We start from the raw sequence: 7,410 nt of genomic DNA on the forward strand, positions 1-7,410 counted from the left end.
GGGAGCCATCAAGGTAAGCAATCAAGTCCCCTCAGGACAAATCCCCCTCCAAGATTGAAACTCAAAGGGAACACATGAGCAGTCATGTAAGCTTGCTGGCTACCACGTTGGTCTACAGGGGAGTGGAAGAGGGGGAAGGCAGCAATGAAGATATGGGCTAAGTTCAACCACATTCCATAGATTCCTGTTGACCTGGAGATTACCTGGAGATGAGTGTGGTAGGGACTCCTGAGCCCGTGGACAAGGACATAGCCATAGAGGGCTAGAGCTCAAAGTGAAGCACCCAGTTGATATGAAGTGAGGGGAGATGCACAAGAAGACCCAACCTTGCAGATAGTACCCATTTGACCTAACCTCGATGCTTGATGATCAGAACACAACTAGAGGAAAAAATATTTAAGTTTTTGATACAGGAAACAAGTGTAAGTTGCAACAACTTAATGAACTTGACCTATACTTATGGATGTAGTAGCTCAAAATATCAACAGAGAGGGAAGGAGTCTTCACATCAAGTATCAATCCTATCTCCACTGTACACAGGGTATATAGGGATGGGCAACCTAAACATTGGCTATCTAAAATGGCGGTGCTATAAAGGCACGGAGTCACTGGCTTACAAATTTTCAAGCAGGAGTTTAGTTTCAGATTGTACAGAGGGCGGTAGACTCTCCACTGAATAGTATTCATCTTGTCTAGATGAAAAGAGATGGGGATGAGATTCTTATGATTCAATAGTAAGTGTTATCATGACTAATTGTGACTGTCACAATTGTAAAGGTAGAAGTTTTGTAACAAAAATGGGGGAGTAATTAATCTTACAGTCCAGGAACAAAGGACCCTAGGACCATCCAGAAAGATGAACACAAGTGGAATGTAGGACCCTATCCAGAGAAGCAGTGCCACCAGAGATGGAGACAGAGATGAGTACATGGAGATTTAGAGCAGCTGAGGAAAGAGAAAGGTTGTGTGTTGGCGGTCAGGTGCTGGTTACCAGGAGGCAGGCTTACAGAATGTGCCTTTTGGTTGTTTAAATGATTATATATTCCTGAGTGCTTTTGTGTACATCACACATAAAAAAGAAATAGAAGCAAATACTGTTGAATAATGATGCACAGAGGAGACTGTAATCATTGCAATAAAATGATGAGTGTAAAACCAATGTTCTCCCTTGTAAACTATCATTCAATTGACAATAAAAACTTTAAAAAGAAAAGGGATTTCTTACTGATAATGATAAGGCCTAGGGTATGATGTTAGAAATGAGGGTTGAGGTAAGATGGAGAACATGATTACTGTTAAGAGGGATACAGAGTGGTTTAGTCTAATGAGATGAGATTCAGAGTCTAAGATTTATGGAAAGAATAATTATCTGAGCATAAAAGGATCAAGGGAGCACTGGTGGAGCTGTAGATTAAGAACTGAACTACTAACCACAAGATCGGCAGTTCAAACCCACCAGCCACTCTAAGGAAAAAAGATGAGGCTCTCTGTCCTATAAAGAGTTTTAGCCTCTGAAGCCTCATACAGGATCCCTATGAATCGGAACTAACTCAAAGGCACTTAACAACAAAAGGAGGACCAAGGAAGCCACCTAATTGACCTCCGAGTGTAGGGATAGAAGATCAAGTGGAAAATAGCCTCTACTTGAAAGGGTTGTTCTTCAAGAAGTAATGCTCTTCAAGGGAACTAGATTTTAATTAGAATGTTCAAAAGATCAGATAAAACATTGCTGATAGGGATTTTGGTGATGAATGATGAGATTTATGAGGGCAGAGTAGAAATGGTGGGGATCTCGAGAGCAGCAGGATTGAAGGCAGAATACGGATTGTATACAGGAACCATTTGGTAGTGTGGACAATATAAGGATCCTAGCTTCCTGTGAGGACTAGCATCAGTACTGGTAGTTGCTAGACAGAAGGCAGTAAAAACAATGCATATTGTTCAAAGGAAAGGGAAGGAGGGAGGAAGGGGCATCTTGTCAGAAATCTTGTTAGGAGTTTTCTTTTCACTCATGCCCATAGGTATCTGAAGGCCCGTAGCGTAGTGGTTATGAATCGGGCTGCGAACCGCAAGGTCAGCAGTTTGAAACTACCAGCTGTTCCGTGGGAGAAAGATGAGGCTTTCTGCTCCCGTAAAGATTTACAGCCTCGGAAACCCTGTTCAGGGTCTCTATGGGTTGGAACTGACTTGATGGCACTTAACAACAACAACAAAGGACCAGTTTTACTTCAAGTACAGTGTGGCCCCTCTTGTTCATTACTTTTTGTTTTATAGTCCTATACTATTTCCACTCCCATAGATTATAAATTCTTTGAGGCTAGAAAGCTACTCAATAAGTATCTGTTCAGAGAACAAATGGATGCTTTCTACTGCACAAAAGAGGTGCTTGAAAAAGACAATTTCCTACTAGGTCTTTTGTCTGAGAACTACCTAACTCCTGAAAATCCTGAATACACTCCTAGAAGGCCAGATGCAGCTACAAAACTTAGTAGCAGCTAAGTTAGTGATATGACTCTGCAAGGTGTGGAATACCTGCATGGTACAAATGATTCACACACTTAGCTGATAACTGAAAGACTGGAAGTTCAAGTCCAGCCAAAGTCACATAGTAAGAAAGATCAGACATCAGCCATTGAAAACCCTACGGAACACAGTTCTACTCGACAGACATGGGATTGCCATGAATCAGAATTGACTGGATGGCAACTGATTATTGATTTGGGGGTTTCCCAGGTTGTAAGAAGTCAAAAGTCCACATGTAAGGATTTTTGTCGAATTCTTTTGGTGGAGGAAAAAGTCAATGGTAAGCCAAAGTACAATTCTGTAAGGACAGCAGAAGCTGCTGAGTTTCCTGGAGAATTTGGCTAACCATCTCCAAGCTTGGTGACAAGGGTGATGGTCTTTGCTTATATATTACCAGATTTGAGCCAACCTCTGAACCAGTAAGGAACTGATTATGACAATGGGCCTAACAATGATCTGATATGGAGGCAGGATTGTGGCAGGAAAAACACAAAATTAGAAAGATGACTGACCTAAAATCAGCTCCTTAGCAAGTTCGGGATGATACAGTCTGATCTCTCCCCACCAACTATATCATTATTCCTATGAGTACTGCAATGTGGCTGCCTTGGTCACTGTTGTATCCCCAATACCTTGCACAGTGTCTGGAACCTAACAGAAGCTTTTTTTTTTTTTTTTTAATTAGATATTCTGCCTGACAAAATGAGAGTCAACGGGAGATGAGAACCTTTCCTTTACTTAAAACAGTTTCTTTTCGAATGAATAAATCCTATAGAATAAAATCTCCTTATTTGTTAAACTCCATCAAATATAGAATTATTGTTAAGTGCTGTCAAGTAGGTTCTGACTCATAGTAACCCTGTATAGATAGGGTTTCCGAGGAGCGGTTGGTGAGCTTGAATTGCAGATTGACCTTGCGGTTCAATCTGACCTTGCAGTCCAGCACATTAATGCACCAGAACACAAAAATATAGAACAGGATGCTGGTATGGCACTGCAGGATAAACTCTGGACTGCTAATCACAAGGTCAGCAGTTCAAACCCACTAGTCACTCCTTGGAAACCCTATACAGGGTCGCTATGAGTTGGAAATCTATTCAGCAACACTTATCAAAAAACAAGAAAATACAATATTCACTTTATTTCTACCATTTTCTATTGGTTCTGATAGCATACTGAGAATAAAAAGGAAAACAAGATACTAGTTGATTATATCAAGAAATAACTTTATCCAAAGGGAATTCAAGAGGAAGATACATTTAACATCAATTGATATATTAGTAACATATATACTTAATAACAAGTATAACATCATAAAAGCATAATAGTCTCTCACAATCTACAACTTCTGTAAGCTTACCTTGCATGTACTTCCATCCTATCAACCACACACATAAGGAGACTAGCAAACATTTACTGAAATGGCGTTCCCAGAAATTTACAAAATGAAAAAGACAAAGTTTATCAAAATACAGCACAAGCAGCAATAGACCCATGAATTTATTTTGGAAGGTCTCCATAAGGCAGAAACGGAACAGTGATAAATCCCATAGATTTTATACTATTAAAATGTCTGAATTCTGAATTCAGTCTCCTTTTTCATACTAAATTATAAACTCTTTATGGTTAGTGAGATTGTCAGACTTTTTAAATTCCTCCAATGATTGCAAGTAGTAAACCTAATGATTAGCCCCATTGGTGTACCATTTTCTCAGAGAATAATAAAGGTATATGTGAGAAACAATATATCTATCCAGGGTACCTCACTCCAATATGTCTGTAATACACCTGATCACATACAAGTTTCACTTTGATTATTTTTTTCTTCTAATACATTTTGAAAACCCATGGCGTATAAATCAATGGTGACGAAATTAAGGGATAACTTTACCATAAAACAATACTAAATCAGTATGTGATTAGGTGGTGTGTTGAAACTATAAGACCTATAAAATGATTATTTAGAAATTATTAATGCTTTTATCCAAAACTGCAAAAAGTTACCAATTAATTTAATTTGATGAAATGATGCTTCTGAATAACAGCTTCTTCTGATGATCTGATCAATAATGAATAAGGAAACATTTAAAGGAAACCATTCTGATAAAACCAGAATATAAAATTAGACTCAATCTAGTGTACGGTGGTGACAGCAGTGCCTGAGTGTCCTCTGCAGGTGGCTCAGGCACTGCTGACGGGCTTGGGTAAGGATGCACGGGAGGCAGCGCCATGAATGAGGACTGAAGCCCTGCCCCTGCTTCAAACAGAGATGCTTCACTTCTGCTTGGTTTCAATCATACACTGAGAACTGTTCAAAGAAAGCTTCCAGATAAATAAGCAAACTGTGGTATATGAATGGACACACAACACGGGGTGTGTGAGTATATATAGCTATATCTATATAGATATATACATATTAATTTATTAATACTACTCCACTATAAAGAGAAATTAAGTCCTTGATGCATGCTATGCATAAATGAGCTTTGAAAACATTATGCTGAACAAGATAAATAAATCACAAAAGAACAAAAACTTATATGAAATAAGCAAGTACACAGAAACCAAAGATTATCAGTAGTTACCAAGCATAGGGAGGAGGGGGAAAAGGAAAGTGCTTGCTTTGGGGGCCGTGAGTTTGTGTCCATGGTGACAGATTTGGAAAAGGTTGCTGAGAATGGTTATACAACATGAATTATCAATGTCATTGGATTATACATGTAGAAAATTGATGAATTGATGGATGTTTTGCTGTGTATATTTTTTCACAATCAAAAGAAAAAGGGGGCTTCCTGCATTTGAATCAAAGAAAAAACCTGAAAGCCAGAGCAACAGATCTATACTTTTTCCAAGCACATAAAAATAACTGAAATTAAAACATGTTAGACAATACAATGCCAAACTATTTCACAATCCGTTTTCTTCTCTTGAAATTATGAGTATCAAACTGACTTACCAACTAGCAAGACACACTAAGTAGAAGAATAAACTACAAGTTAATTACCTTCAGGTTACCAGCAGATATACAGAGGCCAGCAAGCCACATGGGAAGGTCTAACTGCTCACTGGGGCTAGGCAACCATGACAGTAAACAGGTCCCCTCTCGGCCTGACTTTCACAAAGAGCTGCTTCTAAGAAATCAAAGCTGAGAGCTCACTTTCTTCCGACAATGCAGAGCATAAGAGGAGTAGGCAGGCGTGCGTATTTCTCAATAAAACTGAAAGGCGGGTCAGCACCATGTTGTGTGCATAAACTTAAAAGATGTGTGATAAGCACAATTTTAATGCTGAATTGTTAAAAATGCTCAGCTAATATATGGTTATACATAGCACTTGGCACATAGGTTCCAAAAATGGTACTGAATCTAATTTGAAAACGTAATGGTCTCTAAGCAATATATTCTAAAAGGTAAAAGTCAAGGGAGAAATTTTTACTTTTCAAAAAAGCAAATAAAAGACCACTCGATCCTAATGTAGCAATTGCAAAATTCTTTTTTTCAAGTTATAATAGATTACAGTTACAGCAGATTTTATGCTTAATACAATACAATGTAGGCTTAGAATAACACATCATTAAAATGCAATATGTGATTCTGATTAATAGATTGGTATCATGAGCTCATGAGTTTAAAAATCATACTAAAAATGTTATTTAAACAAAAAGAAAACATTAAATGATTCTATATGCAAAGTCATTTGAACTGCGAGGTCAGTGGTTCAAGCGCACCAGCTACTCCTTAGAAACTCTATACAGGGTTGCTCGCTATGGGCAGGAATCGACTCGGTGGCACTTAACAACAACAACATTATGTAAAATGTATGGAACCTTAGCAAGGAAAGTATAAAAATTGTCTTTTTATAAGTAAAGTCTTTCATTAGCTGTTGTTGTTGCTAAGTGTCATCAAGTCTGTTCCTCATAGCAATCCTGTATAGGATTTCCAAGGCTTCAAATCGTCCTAGGAGGAGAAAGCCTCATCTTTCTTCTGTGGAGCAGCTGGCAGACTCAAACCACAAATCTTGCAGTTTGTGGTTCAGTGCTTATTGTATGGAGCCACAATTTTCCCTTTCATTAGTTAAAAGGAAATTAATATCCCATTATTTGTTTGGTCCTCACTTGTTACCTGGAGACAAAGCAATCCTAACCATTTTAACAAACCCCAGTGAAAATAAGCTAAAAATGTAAAACCTGGACAAATCGTCAATTTAGCATCTACAGAATCTTGTGCATCGCATACAATCAATGAAAAGAAAACTCAAATCTGACCATATCTGCAGATTTTCACAATAAAAGATCTCGAAAACCAAATGAAAATAGCTCACTTACATCAAATTCTTTTGACTTGCTGATTGTACATTTTAGAAACTGGTTATTTATGGCTTCCCTTCTCACAATATCGGCACCTAACAACAACTTCACATGAAGTCCTGTGCAATTGCATGGGTATTTATAAACCATTTCTTAACTGGCAAAATTCAGGAACAAGTGAAAGTGGTTTTTAACCCTGTGAAAAACACTGAATGCAGAGTCAGGATCACATTCAATATTATCTCATTTAAGAAGCTCTCTTATTCAGGTATGGACTCTGGCTTTCAAAATATACACTGACTAGAGCAAAATTATATTATCCTAACAATATTTCATTCTTTCTTACTGACAAACATTCAAGAATAACATTTTCCTTTTATGAAAAGAAAGCAACAACAAAATTAGGTTTCCGTACACTTTCTATTACAAGGTGCCTCACTGCAATTATAAATCACCCGCAATCACTGAATTGACTGGGAAACAATGAACTTGACATTTTCTCTGACAGATTCATGATGAGATGAGAAAGGAATCCACTGCTCCACGCAGCACAAAAAACTTGGGCTGAGGTGGCCACACGAC

This window comes from Chrysochloris asiatica, unplaced genomic scaffold (assembly GCF_000296735.1).
Source record: "Chrysochloris asiatica unplaced genomic scaffold, ChrAsi1.0 scaffold00031, whole genome shotgun sequence".
NCBI lineage: Eukaryota > Metazoa > Chordata > Mammalia > Afrosoricida > Chrysochloridae > Chrysochloris > Chrysochloris asiatica.